The following is a 26,138-nucleotide window of genomic DNA, read 5'->3' as shown; positions in this document are numbered from 1 at the left end:
ACTTTTTCCCCAGACACAAATCAAATATTAATGTACTGACATAAACCAAAGTTTAATACTCCATGGGTTAAAATAACAAGGATTTCTTAAAATATTAATCTGATATAATCCACCAAGATAATTTCTTGTGTCTCTTAAGTTTTATTATTTACAGAAACTAGTCTTAGGGGAATTGGAGTGTGCAAATTCAGGTTAAAGAACAACTGTTATTTTAGAGTATTACACTATATTGCTAAGTCATTTTTTTTTTCTATAAGAGCTAAACTTGACTCATACAAGTACATCAGTGTGATTGTGGTGCTGTTACAGTTTTTTTTTTCTTTTACATTCTAAAAGTATTCATATATAGGTTGTGGGCATAACTATAGTCTTCTTCCTTTCCCCACTCCCACTTTATGAATACTGTTCTTATTCTCAAAAGTTTATTTTTACAGAAGGGTAAAAATAATTAAGATAATCTTACACTATTTAATGTCATATATTAAATATCTCAAAATAGAAGAGAGAGATTTGAATGTCACTATCAAAAAAAAAGGGGGGGGATGAAAGTTTAAGGTGATGGATATGCAAATTACCCTGAGTTGATCATGATAATGTATACTTGAGTCAAAACATCACATTATGGAAACACCACATGGTACCTGATTCCTGTATATTATATGTTAACCAAAATAAGTAAACAGGTTTTAAAGTCATACCTATTATCTGTACTTTCCAAAGGACTATTACACAAATCACCTTCATAGGCAAAAAAAAAAGAACCCTTTCAAGAGGATCATTAAGAATAGGAATAGAGTATGGAAAAAATTATAGCTACTGATGAAAAGAGGCAAAATAAGATTTTTTATCTTAGCATCTGACCTCCGTATTCTTGGTGTGACTGAACAAAATCCCCACTACCCATCTTATACCTTCTTCCAGCTTAAATAATTATAAAGACTCCTTTAATATTTTCTCTTCTCTGTTCTCTTTCTTTTCTCTCTACATCTCAATTCTTCCACACTTGTATTGCACAAAGATATTGCATTATGAATATCAAGGTCATTTCACAAGTTATGTCTCCAACATATTAACTTTCATGACACATTACAGTCCAGCATTGGTGCTAACACTCTAATTTCTCCTCTTCCTCACTGCCACTCCTCCTTCTCCTCCTGCTCCTCTTCCTCCCCCTTTTCTTCTTCTTCCTCCTCTTCTTACCCTCCTCCTCCTCCTCTTCCTCCCCCTCCTCCTCCTTATTTTATTGGTACCATGGATTGAACTCAAAGGGGTTTAACCACAGACCCACATCCCCATACCTATTCTTCACTTTTTATTTTGACATAGATTCTTGCTAAGTTGCTTAGGGCCTCGCTAAGTTACTGAGGCTGGCTTTGAACTGGAGATCCTCCTGCCTCAGCCTCCAGATCCCCTGAGATTGTAATCTCAGTTATGCACCTCCTCAACCTGCTGTTGAATATAATTCTTAAAATATTTTTAAAACAACAACCCATTGTTTGATTTGGAGTAGTTTTGTTGGAGTGGTAGTTGTGATATAGAAAAAAAATTCCTTCATCTCAATATGTAGATGGATTTGGGTTAACTATGGAAATTTCAAAATATATTCTTAAAAGGAAATTCTAGCAAGAAGAGGCATTTGAGGTATAGTGTTTTAAATAGGTCACTGATTATTAAAAATAAGTTATACCATATTTCTTAAAGATAGAGTATATGCTGAATGATAAGGTTATTAATGTTTGTACAATCATAAAAACATTTGATTCAAGGTATGGACTCACAAGTTTGTATTGTGTTAAGTAAAATGCTTTTCAGGTTGTAGAAGTAAAAATCTTTCATGTTAAGATGTTAATGCTGGGTTCAGTGGTGCACACCTGGAATCCTAGCATATTGGGAGGCTGAGGCAGAAGGATTGCAAGTTCAAATCCAGCCTCAGAAACTTAGCAAAGCTCTTAGTGAGATCGTGTCTTTAAAAAAAAAGAAAGAAAGAAAGAAAGAAAAAAAGAAAGAAAGAAAGAGAAGAAAAGAAAGAAAGAAAAGACAAAAGAAAAGAGCTAATGTGGTTCAGTGTTTGTGCACACCTGGGTTCAATCTTTAGTACCCCCTCCTCAAACCAACAAACAAAATGATGCATTTTGATGACCAAGCAATCATTATTGCAGTTAGGAAGCCAATCTTTGATTGAGTGACATCTTTTCTGTTGTGATCACTTTTCTAATGGTTTCCTGCCTGTCCTATGGCTATTCCATGTTTTTTTTTTTTTGTATGCTTTTTGGCAACAGGGATTAAACCATAGAGTCACATCTCCAGCTCTTTTTATTTTCCTTTATTTGTTTATTTACATGTTTATTTTATTTTGAGACAGTGTCTCACTAAGTTTCCTAGGGTCTTGCTTATTCGTGGAGACTGGCTTTGAACTTGCCATCCTCTTGCTTCAGCCTCCAGAGTTTTGCTGGGATTACAGGTGTGCACCAAGACCCCAGGACTGTTTAACTTTTTTCCCCTAGAGATTTTTTAACAGTAGAAAAGTAAAGTACAAGCTCTGTAACAGAAAGTCATTGAGGAAGCTACTGGGCATAAGACGGAGTGATGAAAAGAATTGCCTAGTGCATGCTGGGCACCATAGAGCATGTCTGTATTCCCAACAGCTTGGGAGCTGAGATAAGAGGATCTAGAGTTCAAAGCCAGCGTCAGTACCAGTGAGGCACTAAGGAATTCAGTGAAACCCTGTCTCTAAATAAAATACAAAAAGCGCTGGCTCAGTGATTGAGTGCCCCTGAGTTCAATCCCCTAAGACCCCTCTCCCTGCAAAAAAACCTGCCTACTGCCTATATTATGTTGGGAGGCACCTGATATAGGCAGGAATTCAGTCTTGTGCCAACACTAACAATGAGGAGAATGTAAAATAATCTAGCAACGTACCCATGAAGAAAAGAGAAAAAGGTTTTGTGATCACTCATCCCACCTCCTTCACTGAATGTATGTCAATTTTTTTGTATCATTTCCACAACTATTTTATCAGCATTATCAAAGTTTTCCATCTTGTCTGTCATTTAAAGTTTGTAAAATGAAAGTTCATGTAGATTTACTAGCAAAGTAATTAATGAGTGCTCTCTTTTATACATTGCATCTGACATAGAAGGATTACACTGCCATTTGAAGACTTGGTTTACATTTGTTTGCTTTGACTAAGTCTATTTCTGATCACTAATATTGTTTTCTAAATGTATAAGAGAAGTAAGACTATCCTTTGATTTTTTTTCTACTATTGCTAACCCATGTAGACATGTGATTTTTCTTAACAAATACTATAAATTCTAAATTTTACTTTAAAAGTTAAACAGCTAATATAGAAACATCTGTGTAATTATGATGCTAAACATTACTGGACTCTTTGTATTTTAGATGTGTTTATGTTCTTCAAGTATGCAAGGCTTTTAGAATGTAAAGGTTAAGAGAAAACTTTATCAAGTTGGTGTTCTCCAAACAAAACTTATCTGTAGCAGTAGTCTCCTTCAGATTTATATATAAATAACAAACTTGGCTGGTATTTGTATTATTCAATGTTTTGTAACTGGATAATGGTAACCTGCCATTAAGAAATTATATGCAAAATTTTGTATTATCCTTTTTTACTGGGATGAGAAGTTAAATGTATTTTTGGAATGTAATAAGAGAGATTGGTTTATTCAAATGTTGACAATGTGGAACGTGAAAACATTTTGCCACTTTTCCCAAAAAGGAAGTCACAAACTCTCTCAGCCTTTGTGTTTGATCCATATTTCAGGAGTAATGTTATATTATGTTAACTGATATTCAGAAATATTCAGGTAACAATGTATGAGAATTTTGTACAATGATACTTTAAAAAAAAAACAAAGATCAGTTTCAGAAATAAAACACTTACAGTTTTGCCAAGAGTTAAGGCTCTGCCTCTCATTTTTCTCCATTCTACAATGGCTCCAAAGTATGCTAGAATTAAGCTTATTGAAAGTGTTTATGTTCAAAAGATAGATTTTTTTTATTGTTGCTGCTGTTGTAAGAATTGCTATGATCTCAAACAGGGTATATAATAAAAACTTTAAGAAAGTCTTCCTTCTTATCACTTTATAGACACTGAAATATGAAAATTTTATTCATAAATAAATCAATAAAAAGTTATTTTTTTGCCTCTGTTATAATATCTGGATTTTTTATGAACCTGAACTTTGCTTATTTGTATATTAAATCTAGTCCAGTATTCATATTACTTAATAAAATAAGGTATCAAAGCAATTAAAGTAATTTTAGTTTTATCAAGTTTCATCTGATCTGATTTCATATTCTAATCACTGACCATCATGTGTCAGCAATATATATTCATAATTTGGAATTTGGGAGTACAAAATTCTCGTACATTGATGATAGGATGTATATTAATGTAATCTTAAAATAAACCCTTCCTTATCCAAATTAATTAAATTTGTTTCTCCTGAATGAAGTACACACTCAAGGAGGTATATCACAGAGATGTCCATTCATGGACCAGTGTGAAGACACACACATGTTGGTACTTTTGATAACATGTGGAGATATCAGGAATTATTGACAAACTAAACTCCTTTAGTATAAAAAATGTGTATATAAAATAGGAGTAGACAGATTATAGTAATTAGACTCAATAGAATTCATTAAATTCTGATGTCATGTATATTAAAATGAATATATTTCTAAAACATAATTTAGTGAAACCTGAGGTATCAAAAAGAAATAAAAAACACATGTATGTGCACATTAAATGTACATTATTTTTACTTTATAAAAATATTCTAGTTCTTAGGGACACATAGCAACACTTGAAGAGAAGGTAAATATGTGGAAAAGGAGACTTAAAGTGGGGATAGGAAGTGAAGAGTGATATGGAATTAAGGTCTCATTATCTCTTATTTACTAAAGTTTAAAAAGTTGAGTTACACACATAATATGAACATGTTTTGAGTTTTTTAGAATTGCTATAGGAGATGGTCAAAAGTTACCGGTCCACAGACAAATAACTGGTGTAAGCCATTCTGGAAAATGTCAAATGGTGACATTATGGATGAACAAATCATGCATCCAATAGATGCTATAATTAAAATAGATATAAGAGTGGTGGAGATGAAATTAATAACAAAGAAAAGCAGCTGAATAATGTAAAAGAATTCTCCAATAGGGAAATCACTGGTACTCTGTATAATTAACCAATACCCAAGTGGCATTGAGGTCATTCCCACATGCTTTGGGAATAACCATGAAATTTTGTTCAAGCCCCAAGAAACAACCTATTTTTTTTTAAAAAAAGATACTTATCAGTTTTTCTGACTGCAGTTAAGTTAGTAGTCATACAGGAGAACAAGAACCCACTTCTCATTTTAGGTGTGTAGTTGGAACTGGTCATCATGATTACCAGATTAGTTCTAGGGATTGACACTGTTCTTCAATTTAAACTACACTCAAAATTCTACTCAGCAATGCCAGACTTAGTATATTTTGTCATAGTCACTAATTTACTTCCCAAGATTATGTTTTCTGGAAGAATGAGGTGGTTTTAAATACTATTGTTGTGTTTTTTGAAGGTGGTAAGGAACCCTGATTCTCTTTGTTAGTATTTCTATGCTATACTCTTCTAATCAATGAATATATTGAGAAAGAATATAGGGTGTTGATGTTGAGTGTAAGTGCCTCAAATAAAAATAGCTTTCTGATAGGACTTCCAGTTATGCAGTAAATTAATACTATCATGCACCAGTAGAGTTGCACATGTGCCATACTTAAATGTGGTCTGCTTTCATTAACACCATGTAAGACTGGATTGGACACAGTATGAATTCCCCCAAGAGCAGCTTCTGAAGAAAAGATGTAAGTATATGATGTTTATTTCATAAGTGATTCCAGAAAGCATAAATGGTGGAATGGAGAATATGAGACAAAATAGGGTTAAAGCTAATGACACGTTTATCAAAGAATGTTGTACAGCCATAAAAAACTGAGGTTCACATATATAAGATGATTTGAGAGGTTCTGCTGAACTATCCATGGAGTAGTGCCAAGGAAGGACACAGGAGCTTGGACATTTACTCATTGATTCCTAGAAGACCCTTATTGGTTGAATATTGGTCCTTGTCATTTGTGAAATACCAGGGATGTTCAGACTGCCTTGAAAGCTCTCTAGACACTTTGTCCTCAGGAAAGAAGGAGAATACTCAATGTGAAAAGCTGTCAAGGTGTCAGAATAAGTCCACCATGTCTGCAGACCATGGGAGAAGTGGCACAAAGTGATTACAGATGAGGAAGCATAATAACAGTGGGATTTGCAATTGAAAGAGATGGTAAAAGCAAGTTAAAATAGTCAATGTTCTGATTTAGGCTAGTAAACAACACAATAACAGGATACCTCTGCTTCTGTATTAAATTTGCAGTTGTTCCTATATGAATGATGAGGCATAAATCATAGAACTATCTCCACAATATGTTTTAATGGGGGTAAAATTGAGTTTAATACCAATGAAGGGTTAGGGAAGGTCACCCATGTAAGAATTATAAATCAAATATTTGGGCTTAGATTTCAGTTTGGGTGAAATTTTCACAATTTAGAAACTTAGTTCTAAGCATGTTTTATCCTCTTCTATTGTATGGTGTTACCTAAATGCATGAAGAGTTTTCTTCATGATCTGTTTTCACTGGGGATTAAGGTTCTGAATGTCAGGAAATGTGTCAAAAATCTAATAATCATTTTTAAAATTATATGGCCAATATCATGCAAGACATTACAGGTTTTTAATAGTTCTCTTCCATGAACCATGTCACAGCTAGTACATATACTTGCTATTAAATAACACACTTCTTAAACAATTCCCAGTTCAATGCTTTGAAATACAATTTTCTTTTATGAAATTACCTAAAAGCATTGATAATATTTGTTTTTAACTTCATGGATAATATATACCACAAATGAATATGGAAAAGTATTTTGGAGGATGGGAAGAAGAGAGTAAGAGGTTGCACATACCTCTCCACAGGTACACGTTACATGACACAGGTACAAAAAAAGACCATATAACTCAGCCAATTGTTCTTTTTTTTAGAATCTTAGATAAGGGAATATAATTACATTGAATAATGCAGGTTTCAATAGTTTGTAAGGACATTAAAAACCTATTCTTGAACATTTAAGGAAAAAATAATATAGATGTTAGGCAAGTAAAAATAATTACCAACACTATAGAAAGGTCTTTAATACTTTTGAACTAAGAACACTTAAAAATGGTTAAAATGGTAAATTTTATGCTGTGTATTTCCCCCAATATATAAAACAACAATAAAAATTAAAAAAAAAAAAAAAAAAACACTCACTGACCCCATACAAAATCCTGCAGGGATCATCACTAAAAGTCACTTTATCTAGATCTGGGGTTGGACTTTGAAGCCCAAAGTTCACAGATAAATAAGTGCATTTTTTTCCTGAAGTCACACAAACTTGAATTTTTTTTTAACAGCACTTGTTTCAAAGATGTAATTGAGGAAGATTGATGCTGATTTCATATGATTCACAAATTCCCTTTGCATAACACAGTTAGTATTTATCAATTTAGACAGTGCAGTGTACCTTTTAAAATAAGAAATGGAAATATAAACAGCTCTCATTAGCTTGCCAACTGTGTTGCATGAAAGAATTTAGGTGTTTGTCCTTTTCACTTATGATTTTAAATAATTAATACATATTTCTGCAGATGCTTACTCACTGAAAGACTGCTGAGCCAAATACATTTTTAGAAATATTCATTATTCTTCTTTCCTAAGTCCCCTTCCTAAGTTTCTTGGTGTCATATCATATAGTACAATTCATTAAAAACATGTTTTGTTTGTTTTGTTTTCTGAGTATCCTGTTTTATTCCATTGCCATGTTGTCTTAATACTCCTTAAAATCTGGTAACATAGGGAAGTTTGATGCATGTCTTGTGTATTTTTTATCGTTTCTATTTTCTATATAAGTAGTAGAGTCATTGTCATATCCTACAAAAATACACTATTAAGAGTTTGGAAAGTCATCAAATAAATAGATTACTTTGGGCAAAGTCAGTTGTAGCGACATGTATATGAAGCAAAATATATCAGACACAGAAAGACAAATAAAACATTTTATTCACTGATGGAAACTAAAAAGTGCAACTCATAGAAGAAAGTGAAGCAGTGATCACTAGAGATTGGGAACTATATGGGAGGAACAGGAAGGAGTAAGAAAGAGCTCCAAAACATGGTCAGAGAGGAGGGATATGTCATGATTTTGGATAGCACAGCACGTTAAATACTGGTAACAGTAAACTAGGATATTTTTGAAAATTACCAAAAGATTATGAGATGATTCATATTCTGGCATATGACAATGATTCACATTCAATGAGATAGAAGTATTCTTTACACTGATTTGGCCATTAAACATTGGACATATGCATATCAAATTATCATAATGTACATCATATACATGAATAAACAATTATTAGTTAATAAAAAGAATTGACATTTTGTGACACCGTTGTATAATCCAGGCACATAGCACTTCTACAAATTTATATGGGACATCTCTAACTTTTTTTCAGAAGTTTTAATTTTCTCTTTTTAAGACTAAGTGCAGTTTAACTTTTCTGATATATTCTATCGACAATGAAATTGTCTTCCAATTCTAAATCTGTATTGTTTTGAGCCATAATTAATGGCATTATTTATTTGTATATTGGAATATTTATTTTTTTCTTTCTGATATAATCTGATAACTTGATAGATTATATTTAGATTTCCTAATATTAAATATCTTAGCCAAAATTGTGATTAACCCAAATTTAATGTAGATTTTTAAAATTCTTATTTATTCCTATAATGATCTTATTAACATGTTAATAATGGTTGAATACTCACATCTACATTTGGAATGGGAATTATATGGTAATGAAACAGAGGCCCCTGTGTAAAACATGACCAATTAAGAATAGGGAGTAAAATCTCAGCAGTGAAAAAGATAAGGAAAACAACTGTCAGTTTATAGTGTTATCAGATACACCAGTAAATTATGAATTACAAGCAAACCAATTTTCAAAGTAATGGAAATAAGATAACATAATGCCATAATGGTTTTCAAGTTAGGTTTTAGCTTCAGGGATGGAGGAGAGTCATTTTAAATTGCTTCATGTCAAAAAATATAGGCCTGCTGGGCTTGGGGACTCATGCTTAACCCTTACCTACACAGGGAGGCTGAAACAGGAGGATTGTAAATTTAAGGCCAGGCTTGGAAAATTAGCAAAGTCCTGTCTAATTTTTTTAAGTTAAAACTAAAAAGGGCTGGTTATGCAGTTCAGCAACAGAACATCCATGGATACCAAACACAACAAAGAAGCAACAGCAACAACAACAACAAAATGTACAAAAATCTTTCATGCCCCAGCAACAGGGAGGTGCTTAGCAAGTCAGTGAGACCCTGTCTCTAAATACAAAACAAAATAGGGCTGGGGAATATAGCTCTATATTTGAGTCCCTGAGAGTTCAATCCCCAGTTAAAAAAAAATTCCTTAAGTCTATCTTACATGTAATTTTTGGAACATTAAATTTTAACAGGTGATATACCTCCTGAAACCCAAGGATTTTTGATGATACTTCCCACAATCAGGTAAATTAATGGCCTGGATGGATAAAGAGAATCTTACAGTGTTCAATGAATTCATCTTAATGGGCATCACAAACCACCCTGAGTTGCAGGCTCCCTTCTTTGGGCTGTTCCTCATCGTCTACATGGTCTCACTGCTGGGCAATTTGGGCATTATCATCCTCACTGAGGTGGACTCCAGGCTACAAACACCCATGTATTTTTTTCTCAAACACCTGGCTTTCATTGATCTTGGTAACTCAACAGCTGTGGGACCCAAAATGTTGGTAAATTTTGTAGCTATTCAAAACATAATTCCCTACAATTGGTGTGCTACACAGTTAGCATTCATTATCTTTTTTGTCCTTAATGAGCTTTATATTCTCGCAGCAATGGCTTATGACCGCTACGTGGCCATCTGCAACCCTCTGCTCTACACAGTCATCATGTCAAAAAGAGTTTGCTGGGTGCTGTGGTAATCCCGTCTCTATACAGTGCCTCTCTTTCTCTGGTAACCACCATAAAAATTTTTATCTCTACCTTCTGTGGCAATAATGTTATCAGTCATTTCTATTGTGACAGTCTTCCCTTGTTAACTTTGATTTGCTCAAGTACACGAGAGACTGAGTTAATAATATTGATCTTTTCAGCATTTACTTTTGTTTCATCTCTTCTGATCATCCTTGTCTCCTACATTCTGATCCTCCTGGCCATCCTCAGGATGAACTCTGCAGAGGGCAGGAGTAAAGCCTTCTCCACCTGTGGGTCTCACCTGACAGTGGTAGTTGTATTATACGGGACTCTATTCTTCATGTATGGGCAGCCCAAGTCCAGTCACTCCTTTGATACTGACAAGATGACCTCTTTATTTTACACCCTGGTGATACCCATGCTGAATCCCATTATCTACAGTTTGAGAAATACAGAGGTTAAAGGTGCCATGTGGAGGTTATGGGAAAATCTGTGCAAACGTCTCATTTCAAGTCCGATATAGAATGTGTATATAATAAATAAGTTTGTTGGTAACTATTTACTATATGCAATAAGTCTTTGAACGCTCTACATAGAAAAGGCATAGGAAACTAAAATATTTTCCTTGATTTCAACATATAGATGAGTTAATGTTGATGGACCTTTTGGTATTCAGTTTGATTTGTCCTCCAGATCAGTATACATGTTTGAATTTTATTTCACATTCTTTCCACACAGATTTCTCCTGACATAATGATGTAGACAAAGCAGCTATGCTATTGTGATTTGCAGGTATACACTACAAAAAACAATGCATCATCAATAACAACTTTTAAGACACTTTATCTACCCTGTGCTAAGTGTTGTCTCAGATTTCAATTAAACTATAGTATCTATCTTTATTGAACATACACATATGAATGTGTATATATGTATAAACATGCATATACAGAGTGTTTTATTTAAGAAAGAAAAAAATAAAATTGTAATTGCTCACTTTTAAAAGACAATCTTGTACATGGAAATCCCCCCAAACCATAAAACTTTAAATTTTAAAATGAGTGACACTTGAAAAATTGTTACTATAAGGTCATCATATAAAATATCAATTATGTGGCTAACTAATAGAACATGATATTTGAGTATCAATTTAAAATATGTGCAACACTAGCAATGAAAATTAAAGTATTTAAGAAAAATCTAATGAACAAGCCACATGACCTTCATGATATAATATAAAATAATATCACTACACATTTTTGAAAAAAATATTTAAGTGTAGCAATATAACATGTCTATGGTTGGAGTTAATAAATGTTGTGAATAAGTCAGTTCTCCTTAAAATTTTCTGTAAGTTTAATGTAGGAACAATAAAAAAATTACCAGTGTTTTAAAATACTCAAATAGATGCCAAACTGATTTTGAAATGCAAAGTACCAAGAAAAACTAGGGCAATATCTTGAAAAAGAGAGAACCTGGGGGAGTTCCAATAATAGATGTCAATTCTTGACATAAAACTGCATTTTTTTTTTTAGAAATTGTGATGTTGGTACACATGTGGACAGATAGAATATTAAACAAAGGTCAGATATAGAACCTCTGGAAGTTGGTTTAGAAAGGATTAGACTGTTTAGTACATTGAAATAATTTACTTAGACTTCCTGTGTATGAAACTTCGTCATTTGTATGTATACCTTATATAATACTCAATATATGATAAAGTCAGTAAATATTGAGTTAGTGCATGTTTAATAGTGTATATATCCATCAAAAATTAATTCATATATACATATATATATATATATATATATATTTCTTCATCAAAATATCATTCTGTACATCATGTATACATGGAAAGTACTTGTTATTTTAAAGGCTACACATACAAGAATTCAAATTTAATTGAGAAATTATATGAATTTAAATAACAAATCTAGAATTACACATTCTCTAGAAGAACATGCAAGTCATAGCTTCATATCTTTGGATAAGGAGAGATACCTTAAATATGGTACAAGACTAATAACATAAAATGTAAATAGCAATCTATAAAAACACAAAAATGACCAAAAAAATAATGTGTTCAATTTATAAAAGTATACCAAAGAAGAATGAAGAGGCAATGCAGAGTCAATACATTTCCAACACGTTCAACCAAATAATGCTGATGTCAGTAATTTTGAAATAGAAAATTTCAAACAAAAAGATAACTAATAAAAATAGCACCTCTCTTTTGCAGAGGCTAAATTTGAATTGGCAATTCTCCTGCCTCAGCTTCCCAAGCCAGTGGGATTAAGGCATTTGCAATTGCAGGCTGCAAATCTTTAATCCTAAAACCAGCATTAGCTGTCTAGTTAATATATCGAGAAAGGAGAAAAATCACCAGCAGGAATACTTAACAAAACAGAATATCAAAAAAAAATAAATATATAACTATATTTAAAGGTCATCAATCATTGTATAGCATAAATACTGTCATATGAAACACATTCACCAGAGTGGCTGAAATTCAAAACTCTGGGAATTTTTCATGTCTTTTTTATTTTTTTCTTTTTGCTGCTGGATAGAATAAATAAAGCATTCTTTGTTAGCAGTTGTCATGACAATTGAGAAAGTGTAGTAGTGGAGAAAGAATAAAGAGATCGATAAAATAACAAAGACTGAAATATATTAGAAATAAATGGGATAAAATGCAAAGAAAGACAATTAGAAGACCAAGAGAATAAGAGAAGATAACAGAATAGTAGAGTCCAGAAAATTGCCACCAAAATAGAGTGAATTGCTCTGTGTAAAAAGGAATAAAGGAACTGTAATGCAGCAGAGAGAGTTATTTCAACAAACCGGACAGGCACATGCATGGAATAAAAAGAAAACACCTACGTTGTCCTCTTAAATTTTCTGTGAACTGAATTCTGCTCTCAAAAAAAGAAATATCTTCTTGAAATGTCCCTTTTGACCAACATTTCAAAGTCTTGATATTGAGAACTTTTTTACATGACTCTAGGGTTTGTACATTATTAAAATAATAAGGAATAAAACACTAAATTCTGCTCTCTACATTCTCTAAGATGCAGCTAAAACATTACTGAGAAATTATGACCCTGAAAGACAAGTGATAGAATATTGTTGGCAGATGGAATCTTTATAGGCTCAAAGTTAACACAATACAGATGTTCATCAAAAGAAAAATGTGAAAATACATCAAGACACAGTCATAAAATAAATCTTACACAACAAGGCAAGAAGAAGCAGCAAAGGAGATGAAGAGGCAGCAGGAGGGAGAGGAGTACAGGGTGAGAGAAGGAGGAGAAATAAGTTTCTCTTACAAATAATGTGAAGTGAAAGAACTCAGAAAGTCCAAAGAGCAAGTATAGAAGACATGCTATTCCACTCATTAGACACTGGAGTTGATGTAACTCATGCTTCACTCTTAGAAAATGAGATACAGCTAATAGAACATCACACATAAAAAAAAAATGCAAGGTCTATTTCATTCTTGAAAACCTATTTGTGTAGTCGACATTTCTCTAAGTAAAAAAGAAAATCAAAATAGGTTCATCATAAAATCCACTAGAATGGAATGGAAGAAAATGCACTGAATTCAGTAAATGATATCTATTAAAGCCTACATAACACTTTTCATATTTACTAGTTCTAGAATTCTTCCACACCCCAGATAGAATGTCTATCATCAAAATGACAAAATATAAAAAATATAATAAATGCGGGTGAAGTTGTGGAGAAAAGTGAACTATTAGACTCAGTTGATGGTATTTTAAGTTAGTAAAGCCCTTTGGGAGAACAATAAGGGGGTTTCTCAAAAGAAGTAAAAGTAGATCTATCTATCGGGTGATTCAACTATTTCACTCCCAGTTATATATAGAAAGGTAATAAAATCACCAAACAAAATCATACCTCCACACTCATGTTTATTGCTGAATATTCACATTGGCTAAATCTGGAATTAACCTAGTTAACTGTCAGTGGAGAAATGAATAGGAAAACGTGGTATGTATAGAGAGTGAGGAATTATTCATCATGAAAAACAATGGTGTCTCAAAATTTGCTGCAAAATACAAAAAATGGAAAGGGATTATGCTAAGTGAAATGCATCAAACATAGATAAATATCCTATTTTCTCTCTCACATGTGGTAGATCAATATGAGTTTTGGATAGTGGTTACTAGATGCTGTTATGGGTCAAGGAGGTTGGGAGAGGGAGACGGTGTAATGGGTTCCAAAGCAGTTAGATAGGGGGAATACGTTCTAGTGTGGTATTTCATAGTGAGGTGGTAATAATTCAAAATAATCCCTCAGATTTTAGGAATAACTAGAAGAAAAAGCTTGAAGGCTCCAAACACTAAGTACAGTAAGGTAAAAATGTTAATTACCATAATTTGATTAATACACACTATATATGTGCATTGCAATATCACATTATGTTAGAGTCTGTAAACAAGTCAGGATGGTGCCTGGCAAATGTTAGAGTCTGTAAACAAGTCTGGATGGCGCCTGGCATTTTGCCAGAGGGAGTGGTTTGTGAAGTAATGCCAGCGAGCCATTAAGTGTGGAGATTCCTTATTGGTTGACTGATGTGTCTAGTTTATGTTAATTAAGATAAGCAGTGTGGAATGTATAAATATCCCTCCTGTCCTACAATAAACGGCTCTACTCCTGCTGTATCAATCTACACAAGTTGCGCGTCACCTCCCCGGTTATTTTGCCCAGCCAGCCGGGCTGCAGCAACATTATACCCAAAGATATGCACTAGCACCACATGCTAATAGAACATTTTTAAAGGTATAAGGAAACATCAATGTTGACAGCCCTTTTTGACATTATTCATTATAAACATGCATCAAATTATCACACTGTATAATACAAAAATATTTTTTTTAAAACATTAAGTTAAAATAACTGGAAATAATAGTGTTAAAATCAGAAGAGCAATTGTGCACTTTTCTGTATGAGGGTAGGGTAGTAGTTCATAGTGGAAAGGAAAATACAGGACTCTTCTGGATCTGAAAATGTTTTATTTTTATTTTTGTTTCTGTCTTATCTGGATTTTTTATATTTAGATGTGTTAAGCTTATAAAAATGTATTTATGCAATTTGTATTTGTTTACACATGCATTCTCTTTGATAATAAATTTAGAACAATAGAAAACAAATAAAAACAGCTATACATATATGTTATTTCCTCCTGTGATTTTTTGGGGGGTATATATAGAGAGTGAGATATTATTCATCATGAAAAACATGACATTGCTATTTTCTGTATTTAAAAATTTCTCCATTGTGTCCTCATCCATTAAACTACAGAAACATAGTACTTAAGAAAAGATTATCATTATATCCTACAGGAACAATATTTTCAATTCAGAGCTGTGGTTTGCATAGAGACTTAGCCTAGAGGAGTTGTGGAGAGATATCTAACATAACTTCAATGATGGGAAACCCAGGATGCACTCTGTAATTTTCAGATATCCCAATGGTTTTGTTTGAAGCTTTCCAATGTTCAGGAATCATCAACAAATTGCATAGTCTTTCCCCAGGGAGATTCTCAAAGGAGCGCGGATACTTCATAAATTACTGAGCTCTGTTAGGAACACACTGGAAACCTGGAAACATTCCTCCTTGGAGGTGAATAGATAATGTGTTTCTGTGACTCCCCCTGAGCCCCAGTGACTTCATTGATGTAGCCACAACTTTAGCAATCTGCTTTGATAACCACAGTTTCTGGGCTACTCCAATATTTCAACCATCTGAATTATGATCTTTGATAAATGTTAGGTATTTAAAGTCAAGCAGCTATTTGATATTCTGTAAATAGTAAAACCAGAAACCAAACTATGAACTTCTGATAGTATTTAAGAAATTCCAACCTCAAGTTCCTAAGATTTTTATTTTCTTTCATCAGATCCTCAAACAAGATGTCAAATATGATATTGTCATTTGCAATTAATCATATTTATTTACATAACGTTTTTCCAGTTGCCTCTTAATTAAAATAGTATACCAATATTTTTGTAATACTTGCATTTTCTGTTTCAAATACGTTATGCATTTCACAGAATTATCAACACCACTAAAAGGGTCAATGTCTTTTTCAAGGTGTCATTTTTAGTAGTTGGTAAAGCCAAAGCAAAACACTAAAGGACCTGTTTCTGCACAGAACCTCCATCACACCTTAACATCTGATTTTTGAAATAACATAAAATTGATCCTGATGAAGAAATGCCTGTCTAATGGATCAGTCCTTTCAAAATTACAAAGCAGGAAAATGTATTTTTCTTAATACCAAAGTGTCTTTTTCATTATTAACTTAGAAGCTTCTGATAAAAACATTTTCCCAGTTCTTTTTGGTGACCACATGAATGTTTATAAATGCACATTTTCATCTCTCATTTTGCATTACACTTATTGTCAATTATTTTTGTGTTGACTCCCATATTTGGTAGTATGCAAGAGGCTAACAAGGCTCAGGAATGAGTGGACCTCTTTAACTCTCTACATTGCCTAATTCTGTAGCTGCTTTCCATAGCCACAAAAGTATTTGTCTAAAGGCACTGTCACTTAAACATTAATTCAGAGTTCCTCTATAGATCAAGAATGTGACTACAATGAACGGAAAAGGAGATCAGAAAGCCATTGTTTTATAAGCCTTAATTGATGTGACATAACAATAGCTGGCTGTTTACTTTCGTAAATTTCTCACTGAATTAGAACATGATATATTCCTTGCTTCTATAATTGTGCCAAAATGGATTCTACTGTCATGTATAATTAAAACAAACCAATAAAAATTGACTATTAAAATATGTGTGTATACATATATGCTTTTGTTTTTGTTTTCCTAGAGAAATCACTCAAAGGATGCCAGATTTTTGCAATTTCACAATGGCATTAGTCTCATTTTATTAGATGAGATAATTAAATTAATGAGGCAAAATGCAAATCTTATTTAAATTATTCAAAGACATATTTGAATAGTAACAATAATCATAATAGTATTACTCAATGATTTTTAAGTGCTGAAATACAATATACACAGAAAATAAATATGAATATATGATTAACTGATCATAACAAATGCTATCAAATTTAATAGCATGAAAGTAAATATAACCATTCATCTCTATTTAAAAGGGTATTATAAAGTTTAGTAAAATGTGCCTAACATTGATTTCAACATTTTAACCATTTTAAAGTTTACAGTTCAGTGCCAAAACATTGTGTTATTGGGTTTGATTTTCTTATCCAACTGAGGACTTTTCAATTACATTAATAAGAGATATGCGTTAGTAGCTCTTCTGTCTTATGATGGATCTGTTAGTCATTGTTCAATATCAGGGTGGGGAAGGCTTCAGACGATGAGAAAAGCCATTTCCAATTGTTTTCTGTTTGTTTGCTTTTGTTTTGTTTTTAATGATCTGGAAACATTTTAGAAACATGGGTTTTATATATCTTCTGAATATTTTCTCAAATTGATTCCAGTTACATTTTTCATGTTTCTATATACCTTGTTTTGCCCATAAACTGGAAGTCATATCTAAAGTGCTGATCATATTCAGGATAAACACATATAAAGCTAAAATTGCTTCACAAAATACAGTGAAAATCACACTTTATACAATTGGGTTTTCCATTATTAGAGATGCTAAATTAATCCTCAGATAACATGCTTGGGATAGGTCTCTTTAAAGATATGGTGATGGTTTTCTAACAAATTGGTCACACACGCGTGCACTCACACACACACACACACACACACACACTCACATCATACATGAAATTAAGTTCCAATGGACACAGAAAGACAAATATAACTTTTCATTTGTGGATCTCAAATAAGTAGAGAAACTAGGAAGGATAGACGTAAGGGAGCCCAGTGAGAGATTACAAAATGAATATTATAATACAGTCAGACAGGGGGAACTGGTTCTGGTGTTCTGTAGCACAGCTGGGTAGCTATAGTAAACAACAATTTATTATGTATATCAAAATAACTACAAGAGTCTGAAGGTTCCCACACATGAGAAGGGATAAATATTTGAAGAGATGAAAATGCTAATTATTATGAATTCATCACTACACTTTTTATATGTGTCTCAAAATATCTTATTGAACTCCAAGAATATGTTCAAATATGTATCAATAAAAAATCCAAAATAAATAATAGGTGAGATAGTAGGTGGGCACAGTATAAATATAATTTTCTAAACAAAATGTCCCCCCTCATAATAAAATTATTTAGTGAATTCCATGATACTTTGTCAGTTATTGTTGACCTTATTTTATATCATACTAACAATGAACAACATTCTTGTATTTTAGAGAGTGGTGAACAATTGTTTTCTCTGTATGGCAATGTTCTCAGTTAACATTTGCTTTGTCATTTTTTTTAACATACAGGATTTCATAAAATTCCTTAAGTAGGCAACATGGAATGATCTTATGCTTTGTTGGTGTACATTTGTGTGTGTATGTGTGTGTTTGTATACACATGTATAGAATACCTGTGCATAACATATACACAAACATATAATACAACTATCATATGTAAATACATAAAGTACATGTATTCATCAGAAAATCTAATAAAAATCAATGATTATTTTTATATTTACTCTCAGTATAGGTTTCCTGAGTGCCTAGATGGACAAACACAATCTAACAATGCTGAAAGAATTCATCCTAATGGGAATCACAGACCTCCCTGAACTGCAGGCTCCATTATTTGTGCTTTTCCTCATTGTGTACATGATCTCAGTGGTTGGTAACTTGGGCTTGATTACCCTCACCAATATAGATGCACACTTGCACACAATCATGTACTTTTTCCTCAGACACTTGTCTTTCATAGATCTTGGTTATTCAATAGCTGTGGGACCCAAAATGTTAGTAAATATTGTTGAAAAGCAATCTACAATCTCCTACTCTTGCTGTGCTGCCCAACTCACCTTTTGCAGTGTGTTCAACATTAGTGAAGTTTTCATTTTGTCAGCAATAGTCTATGTCTACTATGTAGCCATCTGTGACCTCTTGCTCTACACAGTCATCATGTCACAAGCATTGTGTCATGTGCTGGTGGGAAAACCTTAACTCTACAGTGTCTTTTTATCTTTTCTGACCATCATAAAAAATTTTTGTTTCTCCATTTTGTGGACATAATGTCATCAGACATTTTTACTGTAACAGTCTGCCTTTTATATCTTTGCTGTGCTCAGACACACCTGGAATTAGGCTGATCATTCTAATATTCTCATCTTTCAATTTGGTTTCATCTCTTCTGATAGTCCTTGTGTCCTGCATTATGATCCTTGTTACCATCCTCAGGAAGAACTCTGCAGAAGGCAAGTACAAGGCCTTCTCCACATGTCGGTCTCACCTGACAGTGATAGAGGTGTTCAATGGGACTCTATTCTTACCTATGAGCAGCCTAAGTTCAGCCATTCCCTTGACACTGGTAAAATGGCTTCTGTATTTTACATTCTGGTAATACCCATGCTAAATCCTATGATTTACAGTTTCTGGAACAAAGAAGTAAAAAATGCTCTACAGAGAACCTGGAAAATGTCTGTACATATTTTCTTTAAAACTTACTACTTTAGTATATGGTAACAATAAATTATGTAATATATATGGCTATGTAATAGCCAGTATAGACTGTATCTTGCATTGCATTAACCTTGTAAAGATGCATCTATAGGATGGGCAATAATCAAAGTGCAATTGGCATAGAATAAAGAAAGCATTGATAATTTTCAAACCAGGGTCTAGGGTTGTGGTTCAGGGGTAGAGCCCTTGCCTAGCACTGAGTTCGATCCTCAGCACCACATACAAATACATAAAATAAAGGTATTGTGTCCAAATACAACTAAAAAATTTTTTTAAATAATTTTCAAACCCAAAATTGTCTCTAGTAAATGATTAATTCTGGCTTATAATTCAGATAGGAGTTTGTATTTAATTTCAAATATAACTTATCATTACCCTAAATTCTCAAGGTAGACTAAAGCCTCCTCTCTTTGGGTAAATATTATTTTAAAGCCAAAGGCTTTCTTTGTTCAATATTGGTAAGTTGATCTACAACAAAACTTTACCATTTTATCTGTAGTGCTTATCACACACAGAAAAAACTGACGGATATTATACACAAAGATTCATGTGTTCAGTAAGCATACGTTGCTTACCCTCTTGATGAACCTTAGAGAAAATTTAACGGGAAGTGACTGATACAGTTTTTAGATGGTACTGAACAAAATGAAAATAGAATTGAGAAGGAGCTAGGATGGCACTTAAATTTTTAAATTAGAGATCCCTTTGAGTAGTTGACTTGAAAATGAAGAGTTGAGTGAGTGGGTTGTATAGATAGCAAATGGAGATTTATTCCAGGGTGAGAGTACTATTAAGGCAAAAATTCCTAAACACTGAAATGATGGGTTCATTCTGGAACATCGGCAAAAGGTATCTGGAATTTAAAATATCATTAAGAAATGGAAAAAAAATGATTTATATGATGTAGAACTGACCAAGGGATACCACCTAAGCTATTGCAAAATTTGTCTTTTATTCTGATGAATAAAAGAATCATTGTAGAAATCTTAGCTAAAGATGGGTGCTATCTACCTGTAGTTAATGGATAGCTCTGACTGCTGTTAAATATCAGAGCAGAGAATGCTGAGTATTGAAAATAGAAAATCCTGTTGGGATTTAATTATAACAGTTTCAGAAGTGGACACAGTCTTAGGCCAGGGTTGGAACAGGAGTGAAAAGGGATGAAAATCTTGACATTAAAAAAAAAGAATAACATTTTCTCCCACTGATGTGGATATGAGAGTATTACCAAAGAATATTTTTTAAAGATTGTAAAGTATATTTTCACAGCACACCTTAATATATGTTTTATATTTTTTTCTGCTTCCAATCAATATGGAGAAATGGAGACTGGGTTAATCTTCCATTAAAAAAGAAAAACAATAACAAAATAAAACAAATGTACAACATATATGATACATATATTTTAAAAACTGACACAGGGAAATAAAAGGCAGGTTCTCTAAATGATGAGAAACAAATGAAACGATTCCTGTGATTTCCCCACCTTCTTGGCTTAAGATTGTATAAGGGATGTGTAACTGATGTGATTCTGCAATTTGTATACAGGGTAAAAATGGGAGTTCATAACCCACTTGAATCAAATGTATGAAATATGATATGTCAAGAGTTTTGTGATGTTTTGAACAACCAATAATAAAAAAAAGAATGCATAAGGGATGCCTAGAAAAATACTGAGGAGAAGATACAAAGCTGAGAGCCTATGAGAACCAGCTAGCTAGAGTTTGGAGAGAAAAAAAATCAAGCATAAGAGAGAGGGAAAGGACATGAAAGGGCATCCCAATTTTGGGATAATCATCCTCAATTATTCAACAGGTGACTGACAAAACACATGTGAATGGCAATAGCACTCAAAAATATTTCCTCCTAGTGAGCAGAAGAATTTATCCTGAATTGCTGGGAGCCATTAGCCAAGTAGGTATGACAATTTCCTTGCCAGCGTACCCCATGTTGCAGTGACATTGAATGTACGTGACCTTGCTCAAGGACCAAGGCAGATTAGGGTGTTCCCGGTTTTAAGATAATCGTGTTTAGGGCGTTCCCAGTTTAGGTTCCAGGTTTAAGGTTTAAGATTATTCCTGCTGGGAATAGGGCGTGTCCTGCTGCCTGAGTTCCCCTTGAGTTCTCACGGGATTCAGATAGTATATTTTGGAGATAGAAGCCCAGTGGAGGGGGATTTGGGCAGAGAACGTGGATTTCCCCAGAACGTGATTGTAGACGGCTGGTGTGAGTTCGGGAATAAAGAGTTGCTGTTTGAATCTAAAAAAAAAAAAAAAAAAAAATGATAGATTCCTCTGCTTTGAACTGCTTGCAGAACTTGCCTGGACTATGTAACTATCGTTTGGTGCAGCGAATTGTGGTAGTGCTGATATATCTTTGCTGATGGTGTCACCAGTGATGCAATTTTTCCCAAGGAGCCGTCAATTGGCTTGGTGTCGTGGCATTTCTGTATCCTCCTCCCTTCTGCTAGTGATGGTCTAAAATTTGGGGGCCAATGGCTTATGCTGGACCGGTAGTCAGTGACGGGTATGATCCAATTGCAGTGGTATCAACCTAAGACAGGAGGCTGACGCCTAAAGGTCAGTTTTTCCCATGACGGGTAAGAACCATATGTTGAATTGGACAACCTACCAGGCACGGTCCTTAAGCCACATTGCTTGTTGTTTAATTAATCAGAAGGGGGGAGATGCTGGGAGCCATTAGCCAAGTAGGTATGACAATTTCCTTGCCAGCGTACCCCATGTTGCAGTGACATTGAATGTATGTGACCTTGCTCAAGGACCAAGGCAGATTAGGGTGTTCCCGGTTTTAAGATAATCGTGTTTAGGGCGTTCCCAGTTTAGGTTCCAGGTTTAAGGTTTAAGATTATTCCTGCTGGGAATAGGGCGTATCCTGCTGCCTGAGTTCCCCTTGAGTTCTCACGGGATTCAGACAGTATATTTTGGAGATAGAAGCCCAGTGGAGGGGGATTTGGGCAGAGAACGTGGATTTGGGAAGAGAACGTGGATTTCCCCAGAACGTGATTGTAGACGGCTGGTGTGAGTTCGGGAATAAAGAGTTGCTGTTTGAATCTACAAGCTGTGTGGTGGCTCGTGATTGTGTGCCCAGCCAGACTGCGGCATTTGTGCCCAGCCAGACTGCGGCACTGAATAATCTCTCTTCTAGACTCATCTAAGAAATATTAAAAACAATATTTATAATTATTAACTTGTTTCCAAATATTATATGCCAAAACAAAGCTAAATAAAGCTTATAAAATACAGAATTATTTGGTGTAATAACCAATGTATGGTACATATTTAATTATTTCAAGCATATGAAGAATCTGGAAAATATAAAGCATGCCGAGCAGAATAATCAATTAGAATTGACTAAGGCAGCTTGGGTTGCTCCTCAAAATAGAACTTGGTTACCTTGCAGTAAGACCTCACTAACATACACGCACACACACACACACACACACACTCACACACACAAACACACTCACAAACAAATGACCAAGAACTGAAACACATTACTATTGTCAAACATCAAAATTTTTAATTAATTTTTTATTCATATATGACAGTGGAATGCATTACAATTCTTATTACACATATAGAGCATATTTTTTATATGTATGGTTGTATACAATATACACACCAATTCATTTACTTTGGATAATATTGTCCATCACATTCCATCATCATTTCTAACCCCATGCCCCCTACCTGCCCTTCCCACCCCTCTGCCCTATCTAGAGTTCGTCTCTTACTCGCATGCTCCTGCTCCCTACCCTAGTATGAATCAGGCTCCTTATATCAGAGAAAACATTGGGCATTTTTGGGGGGATTGGCTAACTTCACTTAGCATTACCTTCTCTAACTTCATCCATTTACCTGCTGGGGTTGTGGGTCAGTGGCAAAGTGATTGCCCCGCACATGTGAGGTACTAGGTTCAAATCTCAGCACCACATACAGATAAATAAACAAATAAATATTTATGACATTTTATACTGCCAAAATCATTAAGTAGAGACACTATTGACAGTATTAATTGAACTGGATATTAACAGTAGAAATTGAACTGCTAGGGATAAATAATGCACAAGAAAAAAATAGTATATATTGGTGTATTCATAGCAGATTAAACACTGTAAAAAATCATAAGCAAACCTGTAAATATAAAAATGAAAATATAAAAATGAAGCCCAGAGAGCTAAAGGAATATGAAAAAAGACAGAAGCAATATGCTGGTTGACAACTTAATCCTCTTCCTAAGAATTTTTTAATGCAATTATATTAATATTTAATGCATTAAATTTTTAATGCAATTATAGTTGATAGTTTCACAAATGTTTAAAAAGTGCATGTATGAACATATCACAAAGAATTGCACTGTATATATGTGAGTGAAATTCTTTGTTTTTTATATATTCCACTTTTATATGTGGGATTTAAGTGGAGTAAATTATAGTCTATGCATGTCTGAATATGTCAAAATGAATCCAGTATTTATTACTATTTCAGTATACATTTGGCTTCTTATATTGAGTAGGGTTTGTTATATGTATGTATGTACAACAATATTAGGGCCATACACATTTGCAGTAATTATATACTTGGGTGGTTCTCTCTCTTTTTTTTTCAGGTTCTTCTAATTTTATTAGCAACTACCAAGCTTTATAACTGGATCCAGGTGGAGCAGTGCTCTGCAACAAGGAATAGTGTACATGCCAAGGAGAGAGCCCAGATTTCAGGAACCATTACCATGGCTTCCTGAGCCACTTTCTCTCTCTCTTACATGAGAATGAGAAAACACACAGTGTCCTTGATTCTCAGCACAATCCCTCTGTACAGAGGGAAGTGTTTCCAAGTCTGGAACCACAACAGAAGGCTGAGACACTTCACGAGGAGGTCTCCTCCACAGTCCAGCCATCTCCAGTGGCTCTTCTCACAATGCTTCATCTTCTCATTCTCCTGGGGAAGGACTGAGGGAGAAAACCTGGGATCCCTCTGTCAGGAAACAGGCACAGCTGCCAGGAGCCAGTGTGCTGGCCTCAGTCTCCAGTTTTTAGTGTCTTAGTCTCAGTAGAGAACTGGAAAGCAACAGAATTTGGTAGAGCAGGAAGAGAGCCCCAAGGAAGAGTGTCACGCTCAGTGATGCTTAATAGATGAAACGGAATTTCACGGAGATTCTGTGTTACAAGGAGAAACTGCTCAGTCTCAACTTCCAGAAGGTGGAGGTTGCCTGGTTTAAGAGACCTATGTCTTCTTTTTTAATTCTTCAAATCTCCAGGAAAGATCATCAAAGTCAATGTCTTTAGACACTGAGGTGCTGGCACCAGCAGATGAAGTTGGCAGTGTATCTGGCACAGATAGTAACTCTGGCAGTACAAAGTTGTCATAGTTATCCATAGGTCTGGAAAGGGATTTTTCAGAGGTTTCCTGCTTGGGTCCAGGCCCAAATATCTGTGCATAAGAAACATTCTTATCAGCATTAATGTCATCAACAGATTCATATGCTGTGGGAGTTGCTGGTATCTGAGGTGGATGAATATTGGGGAAGGCCTGATAAATCCCCACTGGCATGCCATTGACATCCGAGGGTCCCTTAGGCAGTGGATATGAGTAGGGAGTATTTGGAGATGACATGGACATAGGCATAGGCATGGGCATTGGCACTGTTCCATCAGTTCCACCAACAGGTGCAGTGAACCCACCACCACCTCCTCCTTTTCCAGGGCTACCTTTCTTCACATCATCTGTGAATCCAACATCAATGAGATCTGTTTCTACTTCAGGAGGAACTTCTGCCATGACCACAGAAGCTCAGGTTCATAGGGTACATTGTAGTTCTTGGCAATTTCAATAAGGTATTCTCTCCACCAGGATTTTGAGTGGGGCTTCCACACTAAGTTTTGTCATTAGCCTGTCATTCACAGTTCCAATTTGGTTGTTCCTACATAACTTGCCATTTTCCTTGCTATATTTGGCACAGAGCTGAACAGCAACTATTTTCAACTTAGCCACTTCTGACTGGAGTCGAGGAGCAGCCCAGATCAGTGTAGACACAGATTCGGCCAGACCAGAATCTAGCTCCTTCACAGACTGGATGAGGCCAAACCGAGCCAGCAGCAGGTCACAGTACAGCTGCAGGATCTCCTTGGCCTCTAGTCAGCAATCTCCTTTCTTCTTTCTGGGACAGTTCAGTTTTTTTTTTTTTTCTTCCAATAGTTTAAGAGGATTTATGACTAATCTCAAATTGACTCGTAAACTCTCAGCTTTAAATCCAGAGCCCAGCATGCTGTATTGTTCCTCCTGGCTGAATCCAGGCATGAAAACCATAGAGACTGACTTTGCAAACATTGCTCAGCATCCCAGATGGTTCTCTTAAATAGTATAATGTAATATTCTAT

At 34.4% G+C, this 26,138-nt stretch overlaps 3 pseudogenes; 2 read left to right on the top strand and 1 right to left on the bottom strand.

Moving 5' to 3' along the window:
* Positions 1-9,690: 9,690 nt before the first annotated feature.
* On the top strand, positions 9,691-10,643 carry LOC124092774 (olfactory receptor 8K3-like; annotated as a pseudogene).
* Positions 10,644-18,778: 8,135 nt separating this feature from the next.
* LOC124092773 (olfactory receptor 8K3-like) lies at positions 18,779-19,744 on the top strand (annotated as a pseudogene).
* A 4,812-nt stretch (positions 19,745-24,556) lies between these two features.
* Positions 24,557-26,034, bottom strand: LOC124092653 (IST1 homolog; annotated as a pseudogene).
* Between the last annotated feature and the right edge of the window lie 104 nt (positions 26,035-26,138).

Source organism: Marmota monax, unplaced genomic scaffold (genome assembly GCF_021218885.2).
Source record: "Marmota monax isolate L192 unplaced genomic scaffold, Marmota_monax_Labrador192_F-V1.1 WCK01_AAM20220418_F8-fsc00038, whole genome shotgun sequence".
NCBI classification, from domain to species: Eukaryota; Metazoa; Chordata; class Mammalia; order Rodentia; family Sciuridae; genus Marmota; species Marmota monax.
This window is presented reverse-complemented; position numbering and strand designations above follow the sequence as displayed.